Here is a 22,951-nt window from a genome sequence, read left to right on the forward strand (position 1 = left end):
AATGTTCTTTAAATGTTTAACAGAATTTTTTATTTGTTTTTTCTTTAGGAGTTCATTTGTAGCTTGGCCAGTTTCTTTTTATAAGATTAGGCTATTTAACTCCTCCATTTCTTGTTCTGTTAATCTGAGTATTTTGTATTTTTTTGTAAATGTTTATTCATTTCATTTGGACTGTCAGTTTTGTTGGCACATATAGGATAAAATAATTCCTGGTAATTTCTTTTATTTCTTCTTCATTGGTTGTGAATTTGTCTCTTTCATTTGTGAAATTGGTTTTCTTTTTTTTTTTTTGTAATCAAATTAGCTAATGGTTAATCCACTTCATTATTTTCAAACAAGTTCCTAGTTTTATTTATGAATTCAATGTTTATTTTTAGGATTTTAGTGTTTAACTGAGAGTTTTGAATTTTTGTTTTTATGGGGGATTTTATTTTAGTTGCATGGCCAATTTATTGATCTGATTTTTCTTTTTTTAATTGATAAAAGTGCTTAGGAATATAGATTCTTTCCAATCTACTGCTTTGACTTCATCCCCCAAAGTTTTATATGTTGTCTCATCAGCATTATCTTCAATCAAATGATCAATTATTCCTATGATTTGTTCTTTGATAAACCTACTCGTTTGAGTTGTTATCAGATCTCTAATTTTTAATTATTTCTGTACTTACCCTTATCTGTTTCTACATCTGTTACATTTTTATGCCCTAATACATGGTCAAATTTTGTAAAGGTGACATGCACAACTAAGAAATATGTATAGTCCTTTATATTTCCATTCAATAATCTCCAGAGGTTTATCATTTATAATTTTTCTAAAACTCCATGCACTTCTTCAAATTCTATTCTTCACTTCTTTATTTTTTGGTTAGATTCATCTAGGTCTGAGAAGAGGTAAATTGAGCTCCTCTACTATCATAGTTTTATTTCTCCCTATAACTCATTTAACTTTTCCTTTACATATTTAAGTGTTATGCTATTTCACTCATATATGCTTAATATTCATATTACTTCATTATATTTGGTACTTTTTAGCAAAATGAAATTTCCCTGATTAATTCTTTTAATTAACTCTATTTTTGCTATTATTTTATCTGAGCTAAAGTTATCTCTGACTTTTTTTAAACTTCAGTTGAAGCTTAATAGATTTTTCTCCACTCTGTTATTAGATGCACAAAGTGCATCTATTTCAAATGTGTTCATATAAACAGTATATTTTGGACTCTGCTTTCTAATCCATTCTGCTATTTTTCATCATTATATGAGTTCATCCCATTCACATTCATAGTTATAATTGTTAATTGCGTATCTCCCTCCACCCAGTTCTCTTGTATTTTTTTCCTTTTCTTTGTTTCTTGTCCCCTCTTTATAAAGGAGGAGACAATTAAAGAGAATAAAAGTAGCTAGCATTTATATGGTGCCTTAAGGTTTTCAAAACACTTCACAGACATTATTTCACTTTATCTTCACAACCAGCTTGGAAAGTAGGCGCTGTTATTGTCCCCACTTTACAGATGAGGAAACTGAGTCAGACAGAGGTTGTTACTTTCACAAGGTCATATAGCCAGAAAACATCTGAGGGAGGATTTTAATGGCAGTCTTCATGACTCCAAGACCAGTACTCTTTCCACCACAACACCTAGATACCTAAAGGAGTCCAGCACTAATGTTTTCAGATTGGTTTAATCTGCTTCTTGCCTCTTTTCCCTTTCCATCACCCAGCATTCTATAACAAGTTTTTATCCTTTTAAAATGTCTCTTTCAAGTCTCTCTTTTAAATCCACCCTCCTCAATTAGGGTTTGTTTTGATTAGGACTAATTCCTTCATTGATCTACCCTTCCTCTTGTTCCCCCCTTTTCTCTTCTCTTCTTTATCTCCTGTTTCCCTTCTGAGTGAAATGTATTTCCATACCCAAATGAGTGTGTACACATATTCTTTTGTCCTTTTATCAGTTTGTATGAGACTAAAGTTCAAGTATCACCCACTCTCTTCCCTTGCTCCTTATTTGTAGTCTCTATTTTTATACACCAATTACTTGGCATACTTTTTCTCATGCTTTCTCTCCTCTCACCCATTGTATTCATCTTATCTTCCTTTTCCACTTTTCTTTTATGATCAGCAAAACATAATAATTATTTCTATACCCTCTGTCTAATTAGACACCCTCTACAACCCCTTATAAAGATAGATTTCTGAGGGGATACATGTATCATCATCTGTGTTTAGTCCCTTGTGATTGGTTGCTCTTGTGTACCTTTTTATGTTTCTCTTGACCCCTTTGTTTTCAAAGTTTGATGAAGTTCTTCATTCATTCAATCATTAGGAATGCTTGGAAGTCCTTTATTACATTGAAGATCCATTTTTGCCCCTTTAGGCTTATACTCAGTCTGCTAAGTCTTGCTTTGGTACATAGTCTTGGTTCTCCTTTAATCCCCATGCACTGGAAAGCTCTAAGTCACACTGCTGGGGAAAACCCATTTTCAGTATCCGAATATCTCTATCTCTGTCTCCTTATGTGGATCTGGGTCTATGATTTCCCCCCTTGCATTTCCAAATCAGGATAGAGCCTGTTTTCTAGATCTTTGTCCAAGAGTTGTGCTAGGGAACTCAGCTATACCTGGTCCTGCTACTCTACCATCTTTGTTCCACTACCTTCATTTTATAGATGGGGAAATCAAGGACCAAGGAAGCTAAGAGTCTTGACCAAGACCACACAGATAATGTGTCAGAAGTGTGATATGAACTCAGGTCATCTGAATTCAGAGCCATGTTGAATCTACTAGCTAGGCTAAGAAATCACATACAGGGGAATCATCCACAGCCGGGTTCACAGGTTCTTGTGTTCTCATAGGATCTGGTTCTATTGGTAGACAATTCATATAATCACCCTATTTGAAGGAAATTTTTATGAGCAAATTCCACCCACCTTTAACACCTCTATAATCTTCTGAACATTCTTCCCACATAGGGACAGATTTGATTCAGGCCTTTTGGCCTCCTGGCTGTCAGCTATTTTCTAAGCAGTTCCAGAGAACTGATTTTACCACCACCACCTCGGTTCATCCACCCCCAATCCCAATCTCTCCTCAGTCAGAATGGCCTTTCTTACTTTCATCACCTTTTATGTCACATTAGCCACATATCCAGCTTCTCCCTAGCTTATTGGTCTATTTAAAAAAAAACTATGCCACACTGTCAAACAATCAGGAATGGTCACCACTGTATAGTTGAACCTTAGTACTTCACCATACAGTCGGTCACTGTCTTCTTGGTTCTTCTTCTCTTATCAAAGCAGAAGTAGTGCCCAATATAGAAGTCACAATTTTCCCATAACAAAAATAAATACCTGAAGTCATGAAGTTGCAATAGTTTTCACAGGTTCAGAGACTGAACCCTTTTAAGAGTGTGGTCAGGCTTATCATCTATAAACTTGAACTCCAACTCCCTTTCTTTTCCCTAGCCAGACCCTTATCACACCTGAAGTCTAATTTGATTAGCAAGACCCTTGACCAGGAATCTTGTCTTACATTCTTTTAAACTAGCACAGAGAAAGAGGAGGGCAGGTAAGCAGCTGGGAAAAGAAGGGAGGTGAATATTGAAAGGGGGAGTGTGAATACTAGTGTCCATCCACCTGTAAACATAACCACCAGTGAACATAGAAGAAAGGGAGGGGACTAACAGGAGGGGGTTTCGTGACTGCAAGGGTTGGTGAACAATTTACTGGAGGAACTCATTTGGTGAGATCTATTCTGAGTTAATTAAAGATGGCTGACAGAGGTCATCACCATGGTAACAATTAAGGCCAGGAAGGAGGCCTCGTTAAGCTTCATTTTAACAGCACCCGTTATTTTTAACATAGATTTCTGAGTGAAGGAAGGAATTTCTAGGGCATTTTCTTTTTCTTTTTCCTTTTCTATATGTCTCACCAAGCCCTAGAAACTTCCCTGTTGATACTATAGGCAATAAGGAGAGTAAGAAGGAAGTAGTGACAGCGGTTCCAATAATAAGCAACAGGTCTCTTTGCTTTCCGTTCTTACTCCCTACTCTTCTAACTCCATCTCACGTTGTCTTACTAGTAGGCTGCACAGAGTCTATCTACACTAGCTCAATATCAAAGGGGAACTCCACTGTGTGGATCTGAGTTGGGGAAAAAAATTAGAGGGCAGTATCAACTTATTCTTTAAAATATTTTAAATATTATTTTTATTGATACATTTTTGTATCACATTCATCTCTGCAAAAACCTCTCCCTGCTTCCACCCACCCAGCCATTTTTATAAAAATGATTTTAAAAGAAAGAGAAAAATACCTTAGCATAACTAATACATGAATTATCTGATAATATATGCAGCATTTTATTTACATATTCCCATACCACTGGAAAAAAAGAGACAGTTATATTTCCTCAATTTTTTCAGGGTCAAGCTTGGTTATTATAAATATGTAGTATTTAGTTTTCTTCTTTTTTTCTTTCCCTTTCTATTACTGTCTGTAGTCGTTGTGGTTCTGCTTGCTTTACAATGCATTTGTTGATATAATCTTCTCACATTTCTCTGAAATCTTCCTATTAGTTCTGCAATTATATGCCACGACATTCATATACCAACATTCGTTTTGCCTTTCCCCAATCAGTGGGTACCCGCTTTGTTTCCAGTACTTTGTTGCTACAGAAAAGGAAGCTACAAATATTCTGATGTACATGGGACCTATCTTTTTGCTTTGACAGTTTATTTTAAAAATAAATCTTTTGTTCTCACATTGCCTGTATTTCCCCAATATACTTTTTCTGTCCCCCTCCTAGAGAGCTATCCTATTTAATACAAAAGTTGGACATTTGTCCCTTAAAAAAAAATCAATAAATTGTTTTGACATAATAAACAATTCCAACAACCTTCCCCCTACAAAATACATTCTCCCTCAAATAGTATTAACAGAAAGAAGGGATACATCTTAAATTTGATAGTCAGATACTCCCACTAACTATTGTATATGACCAGCATTTTGTCCCTTTTTAGTGTTGTATTTACACACAACTGTTGTAGCCATTGCTTATATTGTTCTTTTGGCTCTTTTCACTTTGCATCACTTCATTCAAGCCTTAGTTTATTTCTATGAATTCTTCATCTTTCATCATTCCTTTTAAATGCCATTTTATCCTTGACTTGAATTACAGCATAGGGCAATGGGCTAGAGTGTGGACTCCTGTGTCCTATTCCCAGACCCACCAAACAACTTATTTTGGATGGCCGGTATTATAATTTCTTTAGAGAGGCAGAGTGATATGATAGAAAGAGCATTGAATTTTAAGAGTCAAGACTCCTGGGATCTAGTCTGGGCTCTGCCTTTAGCAAGCTCTGTGACATTAGGGATGAGACACTTGCCCTCTTGACCTGTTTTTACACTGAAAAATGAATTCATTGGACTAGATCAAGTTTTCTTAACCTTTTTTTAATGTCATGGACCCTTTTGGCAATTTGTTGAAACCTACAGACCCCTTCTCTGAATAATGTTTTAAATGCATAAAATACAGTATGGAGGAAAGGGAATCAATTATTTTGAAATACAGTTTTCAGGAATGGGACAGGACACTGTGTTGGGGGGATGGGGAACTGTGAAACACTACACTAGATCTGAGGGAAAAGAACATCCACCTAGGGATAGTCCTGACTACCCAAATGTCATTTAGAGCAGAGAACAAGGCTGGTGAACCACAAATTGTCCAGCACAGGAGAAGGTTGAGATGCTTTATTAGCCAGTCCCCAAGGAAACCACAATCAGAGGGGAGAAAGTCAGAAAGGGAAAATAAAGGGGGAAAAGACTGAAATTACCAAAGATTTCAGTAAAAGATAATTCAAAGGCCTTGAACATAAGCAGATAAATCAACAGAAATATAGTTATTGAAACATTTTTTATAAACAAGTTCATGGGCCCAGGTTCGCTAATCTCTGGTCAGTAGGTGATCTAGCCTACATGATCTGGTCCCCTCTAACTCTGACAGTTAAAAACCACAGGTCTAGAACTTTAGAGATTATCCAATTCAACTCCCTGTTCTTTCAATTGAGGAAATTGCTAGGTTAAGCAAGTGACATACCTGAGGTCATTCAACGTTTTGATGACAAAGCTGGGATTTAAACCCAGCTCTCCTAATTCTTGATTCAGTCTATGTGGCTCCTTGTGATCTTATTGTTTCATGGTCATAGTAACCTACAATTATCACTTTGTTAAGAATTTCCAAATAGATAAAATCAGTTGAATGTGGGTCCAAGGCTCATTCCAACTTCTTGGCTCAGTTTGATAGTAATGTCACCTACTTCTTCAGAGGAGGAGTTTTATGGTAGTGGTTGGGATGGGTGGGTAAAAATAAGTTAAGAAACTGACACATGTTTCTTGTAACTCTGATACCTTTCTAATTTCTTGGGAAAGAAGTCCCAGTCCTTATGTTTCTGTGTGATCTTAAAGTCCTTAAATCATTCCTGAAGGAAAGGTTGGTGCTTGTTTCATTCTACAAATATTGACACAGGTAACAAATGCAGGAGTCATGGTGGAAATGTCCTTGGGAGAGTCCTGGGAGAATTGGTGTGAATGGGCCTTTAAAATCAAGGTATTCTTTTCATGGGATGGTGAGGGATAAATAAAAGAAAGGAGGATGATAAATATTATCAATTAAAAATAACTGGTTCCAAATCCCTACCAGCCTCCTCAAGCAGTCCAGTATTAGAGCCATGTAGGAGTCTGAGACAGAGTACTCAGTTTGTGGATTATTCTTTTACTTCTCCATTAATATTTGTTGACTTAGAGTAAAAAATTTGTGTTTGAGTTCTGATTCTGATTAACTGTGGGACTTTTTAGCAGCTAACTTAACCTCTGTGAGATTTTGTTTTCTTATTGTCAAATGAATTTGGTGTTTTTGAAATAACTTTATAATTTAGCAGGTAACTTAACCTTTCTGGAGGGCAGCTAGGTGGTGCAGTGGATAGAGCACCAGTGCAGGAGTCAGGAGGACCTGAGTTCAAATCGCACTTCAGACACTTGACACTCACTAGCTGCGTGACCTTGGGCAAGTCACTTAACCCCAATTGCCTCATCCTGGGTCATCTGCAGTCATTCTGATGAATATCTGGTCACTGGATTCAGATGGCTCTGGAGGAGAAGTGAGGCTGGTGACCTGCACAGCCTTTCCTCACTCAAAACAAAGTCAAGTGCAAGTCATGTCATTATTTCTCTGATGGCATGGTCTTCTTCGGCAAAGAAGGACAAACACACAACCTCTCTGGGATATTGTTTTCTTATTGTAAAATGAATTTGTTGTTTTTGAAAAAACTTTCCAGCTCTAACAGGTTATGAGTCATTTCATAAGCAATGAGATATATTCTTCACTATGCTTTGAGAAGTGAGGTATGTACGGATTCAAAGGACACTAAAAGTGTTGCAGTGTATTTAGGGTGGGGTAGTAGGAGACGGGACTACCCTCCTTATCTGCCATGTAGTGAGATTGATAAGAAGTGTTGGTTCCGTAGAACCAACATTCTTTGCACAGTAGGGTGAAAAGGGAGTATAGTTGTCAGTAGGCAGAGCCAAGAAGTATACATCTATACAATGAATCTTCTGGAATGCAGACTACACTTCTCCTAGGGAGTAATCTCAAATTGGCTATGTAGCCAGTTGATCAGAGGTGGTATCAATGAAGCCAAAGATATTAGCTCTATCCCTCTGTGAATCTGTTACCCCTCTTCCCCACTAAAGTTGTATACTATAATCTCTAACTGTACAGGTGGTCATAAGAGTTACCAGGTAATAATGGGTGGGAGTATGGTTGAACCACTACACATTCATCCCCATTGCCTTTTCTTCCCATAGACCAAGGCTAGCCAGGGTAGTAGATTGTTCAAGACAGCAATCATAAAACCTTGATTTAAAAAATTTTTTTGAACTTCAAAATTAAACAAAATGGGTATTTATACATGCAGGCACACACACATACACAGACACATGCAACTATATATATATATATATATATACACACACATACACACATGTATATACAACAGACAAAGAGAATGGTACATGAAATTGTAGATCTCTGTTACGTCATAGGATTTGGGGCAGGAAGAGTCTTTAGAGATTTTTTTAGCCAAATTCCTTCATTTACAAATGAGTAAACAGATGAGTTCATAGAAATGGCAACAGCTGGAAGCAGAATGGGAGCACTGAAAAGTTCATGGACAAAAACATAAATTGTAGGAACTAGAGTTGATAATGTGAAAGTGATAGAGGAGTCTCATGATCCTTAAAGGACTTTTTGGACCTAGTGGGAACTGGGACCAAGGAACCACAAAGCATGGGACCATTATGTCCTTCACTGGTACCCTAAGATATGTGGACTGTGCAGGTTCAAGGAAGGATTGACACTCTATGGACTTTGGGTACTTTCCCTTGGTTGAGGGTCCAAGTGCAACCCCAAGGTAGTACTCTTAAGTCTAGAGCAGGGGTTGTTCACCTCTTTGATCTTTTTAAAAATACATATTTTAATTGTATTTCAATATAATTGGTTTCTTTTGTAATAACATTTATTATATTTTATGCATTTAAAACATTATCCTGAGAAGGGGTCCATAGTATTCACCAAATTGTCAAAGCGATCCGTGGCACAAAAAAGATTGAAAACCCATGATCTACAGAATTGTATACAAATTTCTGGTGGAGGAGGTTAAGAAGGCTGACTGTAGATCATGCATGTGGGAGGTTGCATACTTCTTTAGCAACTCATACTGCTTTCTCCTCAAGACACTAGAGAGTGGGGCATCCAGGGCAGTCTTATTAGTCTGAAGGACTTATAAAGTCCCTTGGGGAGTGGAATTCAGCAGAGAGGAATAGAAAATTACCTTGAATTTTTATGGACTCAGGTGTGAGTCCTTTGCATTTTGAGTTTTCTGTCAAGTTAAATAAAATCTAATATTTGAAAACATTTTAACCTGAGTTCTTATATGAGAACTGAAGGTCCTTTCTGTAGAGACCTAGACAGGAACCAGATTCTGATATTTCTATAGTGAGGGTTCAAGGCACAAAAGGAGATATGTAGTAAGAAATCCCAAAGATTGAACCCAGATCTGAGTTACAGGTTACATGTAGGCTCCATGTAGGGAGCAAGAAAGAATGTGTAGCTGTCAAGCCTGACACTATGGAGTCTGGCTTGGGAGTGATTGTTTTCTTAAAGTCATAACTGTTGAAATAAAACGGAGAGACAGACAACCAATTAGATTAAGTATCCTTGCATTGGGCAGCTGGGCAATACAGTGCCAGGCAGAGAATCAAAAACACTCATCTTTCTAAATTCAGATCTGGCCTCAGAAACTTACTGGCTAGAAAACCCTGAACAAGTCACTTAATCCTGTTGGCCTCAGTTTCCTCATCTGTAAAATAAGCTGGAGAAAGAAATGGAAAACCACTTCAGCATCTTTGCCAAGAAAACTTCAAACAGGGTCATGAAGAGTTGCACAGGACTGAACAACAATAAATTCCTTGCATTAAATCCAATAGCATGATCCATATTTCTATACTTCTTTAAGGTTTGCAAATTACTTTACTTTCAATAACTCCATGTAGGAGAGGATTCTGGGAAAATGGCAGAGTAGGTCAGAAAACTTTTGGCTCCCCAAATTTCCTCCACAGAATAAGACTGAACATTGCCTCAGGAGGAATGTAAAGCAGCGGAAATAAACAAAAGACAGGGTAAAGCAATTATTCTTCTAAGACAACCTACGAAGACCCCAGGGAAGACCTGACCTCAGACCAACTCTGTGGAATCAATGAACAACAAGCTCTGGTGCTGGCCCGCAGCCTCAGGCTTAGAAACTTTCATCTCATGGACAGTGTGGGGGTCTGAAAGGAGATTGAAGGACCTTCCACTGTCAAGGAGCACCAAGCACAGCTGTGCTGACCAGACTTGTCCTGGGCTGGGCTGCTGCTTCCAGGGAGAGGGAACTAGCACATACCTGGTGACTGTAGTAACAGAGAGGCAGGAACCCTGTTGGCTGTGAGCACTTGCAGGAGAGCAGAGTCCCTGGTTTCAGTTCCAGGGCTGAGAGGACAGTTATAGTTTGAAGCTGCCCAAGGGAAGTAAGAGAGCAAGATCATATGCTGGACATCATGATGGGGGGCTCTAACCATAGCTCAGGAGTAGAGAGGAGAACTCAAGGCTGAACCCCCAGACAGACCTCAGAAAATAACAATAAGAACGACCTGAGGCTTGGGACATCATTCCCCATACCTTGGAACTAGAACTTGATTACACTAATAGTTGCTAAAAACAAAATAAAACAAATAAAAAAATAAAAATGAGTAAACAAAGGAGAAAGAACTCAACCATAGATGGCTGCTCTCAGGATAGAGAAGTTCATATTCAGGGGAAGATAATGGACCTTAAAAAAAACACTCATTTTTTTTCAATGAGAAACACCAAATAGTCCTAAGCACCAAAACTAGTTCTTGGAAGAAACTTAAAAAGGACTTTAAAAATAAAATAAGGGAGCTCAAGGAAAAATTGGGGAGGAAGCAATTCAAGAAAATAATGAAAATAAAGTCAACCAACTTGGAATGAAGAATCAAAAACTTAAGAAAATAATTCCTTGAAAGCTAGAATTTTATGCTAATGATGGTCTAAGACACCAAGAAATAATGAAACAAAATTAAAATAATTTTGAAAAATAGAAGAGAATGTGAAACATCTCATCAGAAAAACAACTGCTCTGGAGAATAGATTGAGGAGAAATAATATAAGAATAGTTGGACCACCTGAAAATTATTATTATTAAAAAGAATATTGATACAGCATTACAAAAATTATCAAGGAAAATTGCCCTGAAATTCTAGAACAAGAAGGCAAAGCAGAAATAGAAAAAAATCCACCAATCACCACCTGAAAGAGATCCTAGAAGGAAAACTTACAAGAATAAGATAGCCAAGTTTCAAAGCTCCAAGATTAAGGAGAAAATAATGGAAACAACAAGAAAAAAATTTAAATATCATAGAGCTACAATAAGGATGACACAAGACATAGCAGCTACTATATTGAAGGACTTAGAGCAAAAGAGCTGGGGTTATGACCAAGAGTAACTTACCCAGCAAAGTTAATCATAATCCTGAATGAAAAAAAGATGAACATTAACAAACTGAAAGACTTTCAGGTATTTGTGACAAAAACAGCAGAACTTAAGAACTTAAGAAAAAAAGCAAAACTTGACATATAACATCCAGGAGAAATATAATGTAAACATTAAAGACCAATTATAAAGGACTCAATAAGGTCAAATTGCTTACTTCTTATTTATAAATTCTTTTATAACTGCCATTTTTATTTGGATAGTTTGGAAGAAAGGCTTGGGTCAAACTGAGTATGATGGGGTGATTCTAAAAAAAGAACTGTGTAGGGAGAGTTTAAAAAAGGAGCAATTATCTCTTACAAATGAGGCATAAAAGGAAAAACTGATACAGAAGAAGCCAGTAGGGGGATGGGTGGGTAGTGCTGAAACCTTACTCTCACCAGAAATGGGTTAAAGAGGGAATATATATATATATATATATATATATATATATATATATATATATATATATATATATATATAATATATATATGTACACACACATATATGTATACATACACATATACATATATACGTACATATATATAAGTCTTCTAAATAGAGAAAGAAATAAGAGAGCAAGGGGATAGATAGGGTGGGAGTAGAGGACAAGGGAGAGATTCTTGGAGGGGTGGATAGGTTAAGGAATAGGAAGGCAAGGTAGTGGGTAGAAGTAAAACAGAGGAATGAGGAAGGATAGGGTAAATAGGGTGAGAAGGATGGTGAGGAAAAATAGGAATGAGGAAAATACACAATAAGTAATTGTAACTTAGAATGTGAATGGGATGAATTTACCCATAAAACAGAAACAGATAACAGATTAAAAATTTGAATTCAACAATATGTTACTTTCAGGAAACATTATAAAAATAAGAGATTCACATGAAGATAAAATAAAGGGCAGAAGTAGAATTTAGCACGTAAAAAAAACAGGGAAAATAATCATGATTTCAGACAAAGTTAAAATAGATTTAGTCAAAAGTGAAAAAGAGAGAAACTATACTATGTGTCAGCAATATTATTCAGTGTTATTTTAGATCTCTTATAAATATCTGAGTGCTTGTCTGCTAAAACAGACCCAGAAACTATATGGTCATAAACATAAAATGCTTTTTATACAAATAAACTCAGATCTAAATAATTGAAGGAATATTTATTGTTCATGGGTAGGTAAAACCAACATAGTTTTTAAAATGATAATTTTACCTAACTAATCTATTTATTCAATGTCATCCCAATTCAATCACTAAAAAATATTTTAGAGTTAAAAAAAATAATAGAAAAGTTCATTTGGAAGACCAAAAGAGCAGGAACTTCAAAGAAACCAGGGAAAAGGGATGTAAACGAAGTAGATTCAGCAGTATCAGACCTTAAACTATATTATATTATAAGGTAAGAGCACTATTGAAGTATAAAAAGGATAGTTTCAATTATTTTAAATTACAGTTTTCTTGTATTAATAAAACCTTTGTAGCCAAACATAGAAGGAATGCAGACAATTGGCGGGGGGAGGGGCGGGGATAGCTTTCATAGACAATCTCTCAGAACATGATTGGGTTGGAATATTGCTTTGGTATAGGAAATGATGAGCTGATTGATTTAGAAAAACATGGAGAGGCTTGGATTTATGAAGAAAGAGGCTATCCACCTTCAGAGAAACAGATGACAGGAAATAAGCATAGTGTGGTGTTACATACATGTGTTTGAGTATATTTGTGTATGTTTATACATATCTATGTATATGGATACACTTAATTGTAGCCTTCTTTGAGGGTAGGGGTGAGAAATAAAGTAAAATTGCACAGCAGAGAACAGAGGAAAACCAACAAAGAAGCAAAGAAAAGATGGGCAACTTTGAAAACAATGTGTAGTATTTATCATATAGGTTTTCTCAAAATAGAAATTTAATGTTTTATATTGAATCCTCTCTTATGGTCTGCTGTATTCATAACATTTTTCTTTTATCATTTTGTATTTGAGTCTAATTTTTTTTTTTAAATTACCAAGAAGCACCCCAATAACTCCATGATAAAAGTATTTAAATTATCACTGACTCCACTTTACAATTGAATTAACTGAGCCTAAGAGATGCTAAGTGATTGAACCATGGTCAGTAAGTGCAGGAGCTAAGATATGAAGCCGGTTCACCTGAATCTTCTAGATCCAGCAATCTTCTTGGTTATCTCATGATGGCATTCCCTCAGCTGCCCAAAGAAGAAGGCCAAAGGGACAGAGAAAGGGTAGTGGGAGGAGAGACTTCTATTGGCTGGCAGAAGAAAAGGTCACATATAATTTGGCAGCCTACAACCAGCATGGTAGTGTAGTGGAAAGATCACTGAGTTGGGCTCTTGTCCTGGTTTCAATACCATGGAGCATGCATTCTAAGAAGGGAGATAACATATAAATATCTATGTAGGTACATAGATGGTATATACAGAATAGATAAAGGTAATCTAAAGGGGGAAGGCATTAGCAGCTGACCAAGACCAGGAAATACCTCCACAAAAGGTGGAATCTGAGTTGAGTCTTAATTTTATTTACTCATGTGTTTGTTTGTTTGTTTATTTATGGAGGTAACTGAAGTTAAGTGACTTGCCCAGGGTCACATAGCTAGTAAGCGTCTGAGACCAGATTTAAACTCAGGTCCTCCTGGCTCCAGGGCCAGTGCTCTACCTATTGCATCACCTAGCTGCCCCTAAAAGTCTTAAAATGAACCAGGGAAACTAAGAGACAGAGGTGAAATATATTCTAGGCATGGGGGAAAACCAGTGCAAAGGCAAAAAGAAGGGAGATGAAGTGTTCCCTTTTCAGGTACAAAAAAGAAGACCAGTGTCACTGGATTATTCATAGAAGTGAGTATTTATAAGAAGATTAGAAAGGTAAGAAGGAAATAGGTCGTTTAGAGTTTTAAAAGCCATATATTTGGTACATTTGATTGTGGAGGTAATAGGGAACCACTGGAAGTTATAGAGCAGGAGAGTGACATAGTCAGACCTCTATTCTAGAAAAACACCTTGGTAGCTGAGTGAAGGACAGATCAAAGTAGAAAGATCTGTAACAGTTTAATGAAAGGTGATAAGGGTCTGAACTAGGCTTACGTGAATGGGAAGAAGGCATTGTATATGAAAGACATTATGATGGTAGAAATGACAAGATTTGGCAATAGATTAGGTAGATTAGATGAATAGTCAAGGATGACACTGAGGTTTCAATCCTGAGTAACTAAGAGGATAGTGGTACCCTTGACAGTAATAGGGAAGCTTGGAAGGAGGAGGTGATTTGAGGAGAGATAAAAAGTTGTGCTTGGGTGTGTTGAATTTGAGAAATTTATCAGAAGTGGAGTTTGAGATATCCAAGATGCCCATGTCTCTTGGAAGCTCTCAGTTGGAGATGTGGGATTTGCACTCAGGAGGGAGATTAGGGCTGGATACGTATGCCTGGGAATCATCGACACAAAAGATGATAATTCAGTCTATGGGAGATGATGAGATCACTAAGTGAAATGGTTCAAAATAAAAAGAGAAGGAGGCCCAGGAAAAAGCCTTGGGAGACACCTACAGTTGAAGGATGTGACTTGATTGAAGAGCCAGCAAAGGAAACCAAGGAGTAGTCAGATAGGTAGGAGGAGAACCAGGAGAGAATAGGATCACGAAAATCTAGAGAAGAGAAAGCATCCAGACTATTTGTCAACAGTCTGAAATGCTGCAGAAAGGTCAAGGAGGATCAGAATGGAGAAAAAGCTACAAGATTTGTCAAGAAATCGCTAGTAATTCGGGAGAAGGCAGCACTAGAGGTCAGTGGCCAAATTGCAGAGGCTTTAGAAGCCAGGGAAAGGACAGTAAGTGGAGGCACCGATTGTAGATGGCTTTCTCCAGCTTCGTTCTAGCTTTGAGACCTGTGGCTAAGTCACATCGCTACTCTGGGCCTCATTTCCTCCACCAAATAGGAGGAAGTCAGACTTTCAGCTTCAGATTCTACATTTCAGTCCAGACTTTTAGAACCAGCAAAGGAAACTGAGAAGGAGAAGTCAGTTGGTCCCTTTCAGGTTTAGATTATTTTTTTTATTTTATTTTTCATTTTTAACACAGTTTATAACAGATAAAACAATTCAAACTTTTGGTCAGGTGATACTTCTTTTTAAAGCATTTACAATATGGACCACTAAACAATTTTTTAAAAAATATTAACTAACTGAGACACAAATAATATTTATTATTTTTTTTTTTTACATAATAGGTGCTTAATAAATGTCTATTGATTGATAGATTAAAATCCTGGGGCAATTCTGGCCCAATAAACCATCGCACTTCTCTGACTGAGTAAAGGTTATATGCCAGCTTTCTTTTTTTTTTTTTTTTGAGGAAGGTAAGATTTTATTTTTTTTTTTATTTAACATTTAACATTTATTTTCACAAAATTTTGGGTTACAAATTTTCTCCCCTTTTATCCCCTCCCCCCTCCAGACCCAAGCATTCTAATTGCCCCTGTGACCAATCTGCTCTCTCTTCTATCCTCCCTCTCTGCCCTTGTCTCCATCTTCTCTTTTGTCCTGTAGGGCCAGATAGCTTTCTTTACCCCTTAACCTGTATTTCTTATTTCCTAGTGGTAAGAACATTACAGTTGATCCTAACACTTTGAGTTCCAACTTCTTTAGCTCCCTCCCTCTCCACCCCTTCCCTTTGGAAGACAAGCAATTCAATATAGGCCAAATCTGTGTAGTTTTGCAAATGATTTCCATACTAGTTGTGTTGTATAGGACTAACTATATTTCCCTCCATCCTATCCTGGCCCCCATTACTTCTATTCTCTTATGATCCTTTCCCTCCCCATGAGTGTCAACCTCGGATTGCATTCTCCTCCCCATGCCCTCCCCTCTATCCTCCCCCCCACCCTGCTTGTGCCCTTGTCCCCCACTCTCCTGTATTGTGAGATAGGTTTTCCTATCAAAATGAGTGTGCATTTTATTCTTTCCTTTAGTGGAATGTGATGAGAGTAGACCTCATGTTTTTCTCTCGCCTCCCCTCTTTATCCCTCCACTAATGAGTCTTTTGCTTGCCTCTTTTATGAGAGATAATTTGCCCCATATAACTTCTGCCTTTCTCCTCCCAATATTTCTCTCTCACTGCTTGATTTCATTTTTTTTTTAAGATATGATCCCATCCTCTTCAATTCACTCTGTGCACTCTGTCTCTATGTATGTGTGAGTGTGTGCATGTGTGTGTGTGTACTCCCACCCAGTACCCAGATACTGAAATGTTTCAAGAGTTACAAATATTGTCTTTCCATGTAGGAATGTAAACAGTTCAACTTTAGTAAGTCCCTTATGACTTCTCTTTGCTGTTCACCTTTTCATGCTTCTCTTCATTCTTGTGTTTGAAAGTCAAATTTTCTTTTCAGCTCTGGTCTTTTCATCAAGAAAATTTGAAAATCCTCTATTTCATTGAAAGACCATTTTTTTCCCCTGAAGTATTATACTCAGTTTTTCTGGGTAGGTGATTCTTGGTTTTAGTCCTAGTTCCTTTGACTTCTGGAATATCCTATTCCATGCCCTTCGATCCCTTAATGTAGAGGCTGCTAGATCTTGTGTTATCCTGATTGTATTTCCACAATACTTGAATTGTTTCTTTCTAGCTGCTTGCAATATTTTCTCTTTCACCTGGGAATTCTGGAATTTGGCCACAATGTTCCTAGGAGTTTCTCTTTTTGGATCTCTTTCAAACGGTGTTCTGTGGATTCCTTGAATATTTATTTTGCCCTCTGGTTCTAGAATCTCAGGGCAGTTTTCCTTGATAATTTCATGGAAGATGATGTCTAGGCTCTTCTTTTGATCATGGTTTTCAGGTAGTCCCAGAATTTTTACATTGTCTCTCCTGAATCTATTTTCCAGGTCAGTTGTTTTTCCAATGAGATATTTCACATTATCTTCCATTTTTCCAATCTTCTCGCTATGTTCTGTGATATCTTGCTTTCTCACAAAGTCCTTAGCATTCATCTGTGCCATTCTAGTTTTGAAAGAACTATTTTCTTCAGTGAGCTTTTGAATCTCCTTTTCCATTTGGCTAATTCTGCTTTTGAAAGCATTCTTCTCCTCATTGGCTTTTTGAACCTCTTTTGCCAGTTGAGTTAGGCTAGTTTTCAAGTTGTTAATTTCTTCAACATTTTCTTGGTTCTCCTTTAGCAGGGAGCTGATCTGCTTTTCATGCTTTTCTTTCATATCTCTCATTTCTCTTCCCAGTTTTTCCTCCACCTCTCTAACTTGATTTTCAAAATTCTTTTTGAGCTCTTCCATGGCCTGAGCCCATTGGGTGGGCTGGGACACAGAAGCCTTGATTTCTGTGTCTTTGCCTGATGGTAAGCATTGTTCTTCCTCATCAGAAAGGAAGGGCGGAAATGTCTGTTCTCCAAGAAAGTAGCCTTCAATAGTTTTATTTCTTTTCCCTTTTCTGGGCATTCTCCCCAGCCAGTGACTTGACTTCTGAATATTCTCCCACAAATAATATTTATGTTGCTAACTTCACAAGCTCTTGACCTCATTGTCTCCACAGTATTACTAAGAATTAAAGAGCCCTAACTTATTGTTGTTGGTCTAAAGTCCTATGCCTAACAGCTTAATTTTAGACTTAACCTCAGATGTTCCCCTACCAATAATCTATAATTTAATAGATCTGGTATTAAGCTTACAAACCTTTTTACTATAGGAAATTGCCACTAAGAGTAGGGATATCGTAGAGAAACAATATCTCCCCAACTTTCAGCTTTAGATTCTACGTTTCAGTCCTCTCCACTTCTAGAGATGACCATGTCTTGGACCTATAGAGGCACTGAGAAGAACTTTAAAAAGTCTATCTAGACCTCTCGATCTTGATTTCTAACCCTCATCAACTGCCCAGTCTGAACTATAGAGATGCTACATTTCTGCCTCCTTTTCATAAATAAAACACAGAAATTCCCTCAGAAATAGCCAGAAGCCAGCTCGTTTAACGCGAATGAAGCTCTGGCACCCTGAGAGACCTCCACTTGGTTCTTCCTGCCTCTGCTTAGAGCCCATAGGTATCTACATGTGAGTAAGGATAATAATAATGTCATTTATATAGCACTTCAAGGTTTGCAAAATGGTTCACATGCATCTTCTCATTTGTTACCTTGTGAGGGAGGTAAACCAAGGACTACTAACCCCATTTTCTAAAGGGGGTATTGGCAGCAAAGGGAAAAATGGCATCAAGTCATACAGGAGGGCGGATGGTCATCCTTAAACTGCTTATTTCATTGTTAGCAAGTATTATGAAGTGCAAGGAACATTGGTTCAGGAGCCATCCACAGGGCTTTGGCTCAAGTCCTGGTTTTTCCACATACCAGCTGTGTGAACCAGTATGAGGCCCCATCTCTTTCTGGCCCTGTTTTCCTTATCTGAAAAACAATCTATTTGGCCTCTGAAATTCTGTGATTCTGTGGACGATGGAGACTTCTAGGGGTCTTTTCTGTGGAGCTCAGTCTGGGATCAATCCACTTTAGGGGCCATTGGGCAGCTAAATTCACTTTTCATCCTTTGAATTGTAGAATGTTAGCCTTCAATAGACCTTAGAGATCATCTAGTTGTTGTGGTCGAATCATTTCAGTCATGTCTGACTCTCTGTGACCCCATTTGGGATATTCTTGGCAAAAGTACCAGAATGATCTGCCATTTCCTTCTCCAACTCGTTTTACAGATGAACAGCAGGCAACTGACTTATCCAAAGTCACACAGCTCATAAGAAAATGAGCCTGGGTTTGATCTCAGGTCCTCCTGACTTCAGGACCAGTACTCTGTCCACTATGCTACCTATAAAATGCCCCCATTTTATAGATGAAACTGAGGTAGTGAGAAATGGAATGGCTTATTTAAGTGCAAAGGGTGAGCCAAGAGTGAGTGTGTCTAGGAAAATGAGTGACTGTGCCTCGCAGGTCCTTATGGCACAGAATTGTTCGTCCCCAATATTCTCCCCACCATTCAGTCAGTCAACATTTATTAGTCACTTACCACAAAAATGCCAGAGAAGGGCAAAAGATAATTCCTGCTCTCAAGGAATTCACAATCTATGAGGGAGACAACATGAAAAGCACTCTGTAAAATAAGATATCTACAGAATAAATTGGAGATAATCAATAGAAGGAAACACAAAGCTGATCCTTAGGCCAACCACATTCTTGATTATACTCCTGACTCTCAGGAAAGGTCTTTAGCTCAGCCATTTTGAGGAGCATGTACATGCTTCTGCTAGGACCCTTCCTAGGCGTTCAAAGCCCTGGATGACCTAAAGAGAGTTCCCATAGTCCTGGGGAGAAAAAATACACCAGATTTCCCCAGAGGAAGGAGAGATTTGAAAAGTGAGAAAGACCTCAGTGAGGCCAACTTACATGAGAAATGTTGGTGTGGCTCTGGGCAGAAATTGAGACTGTGTCATTCATAAGGCTAGACAGGTAAACGTTCTCTTCAAATCTGTTCGTTGTTGGTTGAGGAGGCAATAGAAACTTCCAATCTGCAAGGGAAGACTGACTTTGTAGAATATAATTCAGGGAGGTAATTGAATGAGAGCCTGAACTACCAGCCCCACTATGGAAGATGTCATCTGTTCACAATGAACCTGGATTGGGGGAAGGGTGATTTATATACATGGTTTGAGAAATGGAGTAGGTCTGCCTGTAGGCCATCAGTGGGACTAGTTGAGAGCTGTGCTTCAGCCTCTCCAAACATAGGTTTCCAGAAGCATCTTTCTTAGGTTAGAGCAACTATTAAGGGACCTTTCAATCAGGTCTCCTGATAAGAAGGTCATCTATCTCAGAAAACTTTGCTCACCTGCTCTGTCCTAACTCTAATACCTAAAGGAAAAGAGGAACCATGGTGCTCATCCAATTACTAGCTGGGCATGGAGTGAATTGACAGGTGTGAATTTATTAAATAGCATTTTACAGTGAAGATAAGCATTAGAGCTGGGGTCAGGGGGACTGCTTTTAAATTCTGCTCTCTGATAATTTCTTGATATGGGACCTTGGGAAAAACATTCACTCCTCTAGGTCTGTTTTCACATTTTAAAAATGAACTTGTTAGATTTAATAGTTTCTAATGTCTCTCCCAGCTCTAGATCTCTGATCCCAGTTATGGGGGCTCTAATTTCTATTTGAGGCCTTCTTAGGATAGACTAATTTCACCTCTCTGAGGCTCAGTTTGCCCATAGGTATCACTCAGGACCCCTTTATCTTTGGTACTGTCTCGTGATCACATGGAAAAGGGTGCAAAGCCAGAAATTTAGCATGGGGAGGTGAGTTTTGTCTTGTGAATAAACTCAAGGGGCCTTGGAGAGTGGGCTACTAAACCCCACACCTTCTCTATTTCTCCACTTCTGGGCACCTAATTATAACTATGGTAACTGGAAATCATGGTTAGAAACCCCTAAATTATGTTCTAGCCCTGCTGACCAATCCAACTCCCAGATCAAGGTCAGAGTAGGGGATCTCTCTGTGATCTGGTAATCCCTAAATTCCTTTGGACCTCTAAATCCTATGTTTTTCTAATTCACGGAATGTTGTCCATCCCTCCTCTTTGTGAGAACTGATCAAATCAGAAGAGGCGTCACCAGGCACAAAGCGCTTTGTCCCAGCGGCACCTAGTGGTAGAATCAGGAACTGTAATTCTTCCCAACAGTGAAGGAGAATTTAGTTAGCAGTAGGGTTTCAGATGGGAACGGGAAGGGCACCCATAGCCAAGAATATTCTCTTAGGTCTAAGTCTTTGCCAGAAGGGATGCTAAGATATTTGTTAATCTTCCTTCATGCCCATTCACCAAAACCTCTCACCCTGCTTCCAGTTCTGCCAACTCTGGGTGGAGGATTGAGCTTCTGCTGTCCTCTCCTGCTACAGACCACCTGCTTCTCTGGGCACTGGCTCACTGGGAAATAGTGTGGTCTTGATTGTGACATGGAGAGGGGATGGGCATTCGAACATGGCTGCCTGCATGTGTTTACACAGGAGATCTAATGTTGCTGTTTGCAGGAGAGTGCAATCCTGCTTCACCACCACCCCCTCATCCACCCCCTCCCCCATTCTCCTACCCCATAAACATTTCCTTTGGGATGTCCATTTTGGATATTCAGGGTGTGTGTGTGTGTGTGTGTGTGTGTGTGTGTGTGTGTGTGTGTGTGTGTGTGTGTGACAGAGAGAGAGAGAGAGAAATGTGTGTGTGCGTGCGCCATGCCTTCTCACTCCCCCAGAACTGACAGCAGCCCTGATACAGCGGGTTCTTTGTCTCCTGCCCGCCTGCCTATCACAGCTCTGAGAGAGAGAGAGACAGAGACAGAGAGAGACAGAGAGAGAGAGAGATCTTCATGGGAATTTTAATATGCCCAATGTTAAGGCCAGAACTGCTGAGCTGGGCCATCTCCCCTGGTGCAAACAGTAAAGCCATTTTGAAAAGGCAAGGCAGCTCCAGTGTGTGGAGGAATATCTTACAGAACACCCCTCCTGACATGTTCTGGCAGCTTATTCCACAGAACCAAAGAATCTTAGCCTTGGAAGGGACCTTAGAAGTCATCTATCTCATTCTCCTGTCCAGGGAATCTCTTCATCAGCATCCCTGACTGGTGGCCATCTATCCTTTAGCTGAACATTGACTCTCACAAGCAAGGCAGTTCTGACCTTTGTTAATTAGCTTAAATAGCATGAATGTTCTGCTAGGGTCATATGATCATAAGTTTAGAGCCAAAAGGGTCCTTTGAGGCACCTTGATCAACCCTACCCACATTTTACAGATGAGGAGCTGTGTTTTAGGGAAACTACAAGAGTTCCCCAAAGCCATGCAGGTAGTAATCAGAACTGGGATTTGAGTAGATCTCCTCTTAAGGCAAATCCAGTGTGCCATGCTATCTGAACCAAACTCTGCCTCCATGAAACATTGTATAAAGAAGTGACTGGAAGTAGGAATATATAGAACTGCAAGGGCCATCCCCACCTCTGTCTGGACAGTTTTTTCTACTTCTACTTCTGTAGTGCACTTTATTTAAATTCCTTAGGAAGACATGGTGGCACAGTGAGAAGTGTAGTAATGCTAGAACCAAGGAACTGGGTTGAAATCCTTTCTCTGAACTTATGGACTGTGTGACTTTGGAAAAGTCATTTTACCATTCCTGGGCCTCTAATTTTACTCTTCAATTATAAAATGAAGGGATTTGATTAGGTGGCCTTTGAGGTAACTCCAGTGCTCTATCTTTTTGGTACTGGTTCTTCCTCCCTCTTTCCCCTCCCCCCAGCTACAAATATAAAAAACTTTAAAACAGCTGTGATATCTTTAATGTCTTCTCTTTTCAAAGCTAAAAATCTCCAGGTTCTCCAGGCACTCCTTCTATATTACATGGGTTCCAAATTTCCCATTATCTTAGTCACCATGCTTTGAATATCATTCTGGTTTGTCAATAACTCTCTGAAAATGTGGCACCTAAAACTGAAAACAATACCCAAGATGCAGATGTGCCCATAACAAGGCAAAATACAGTGGAACTCCTTGGTTCTGGACACTTGACTTCACAGAATTACAAAATCTCACCAATAATTTCATGAATACAGTTGAGTCAGAAATAGTCTCCCAGATTCCATATCAGCATGGCATAATGGAAAAAGCTCTGGCCTCCACAGACCTGCGTTCAGCTCCTATCTCTAACATTTAATGCCTGTGTAGCTTCTACCTACATGGGACTCACTTTTCTATTATGAAAATGAGAGGATTGGACAAGATAGTTTCTGACGTTCCTTCTAGCTCTAAGTCTAAGGGAAAACATGTCCCTTTTAC

General features: G+C 38.5%; 1 long non-coding RNA gene across 2 annotated transcripts in view; it reads right to left on the bottom strand.

Moving 5' to 3' along the window:
• The window catches only part of LOC140524295 (uncharacterized), a 54,724-nt gene extending 33,679 nt beyond the window's left edge, over nt 1-21,045 (bottom strand). For both annotated transcript variants that reach the window (XR_011973648.1, XR_011973649.1), the window contains exons 1-2: nt 20,967-21,045; nt 19,531-19,652 (exon numbers count right to left, since the gene is read on the bottom strand). This is a non-coding gene — a long non-coding RNA (uncharacterized lncRNA). The remainder of the gene's footprint in view (nt 1-19,530; nt 19,653-20,966) is intronic.
• Nucleotides 21,046-22,951: the final 1,906 nt, after the last annotated feature.

Source organism: Notamacropus eugenii, chromosome 1, assembly GCF_028372415.1.
Source record: "Notamacropus eugenii isolate mMacEug1 chromosome 1, mMacEug1.pri_v2, whole genome shotgun sequence".
NCBI lineage: Eukaryota > Metazoa > Chordata > Mammalia > Diprotodontia > Macropodidae > Notamacropus > Notamacropus eugenii.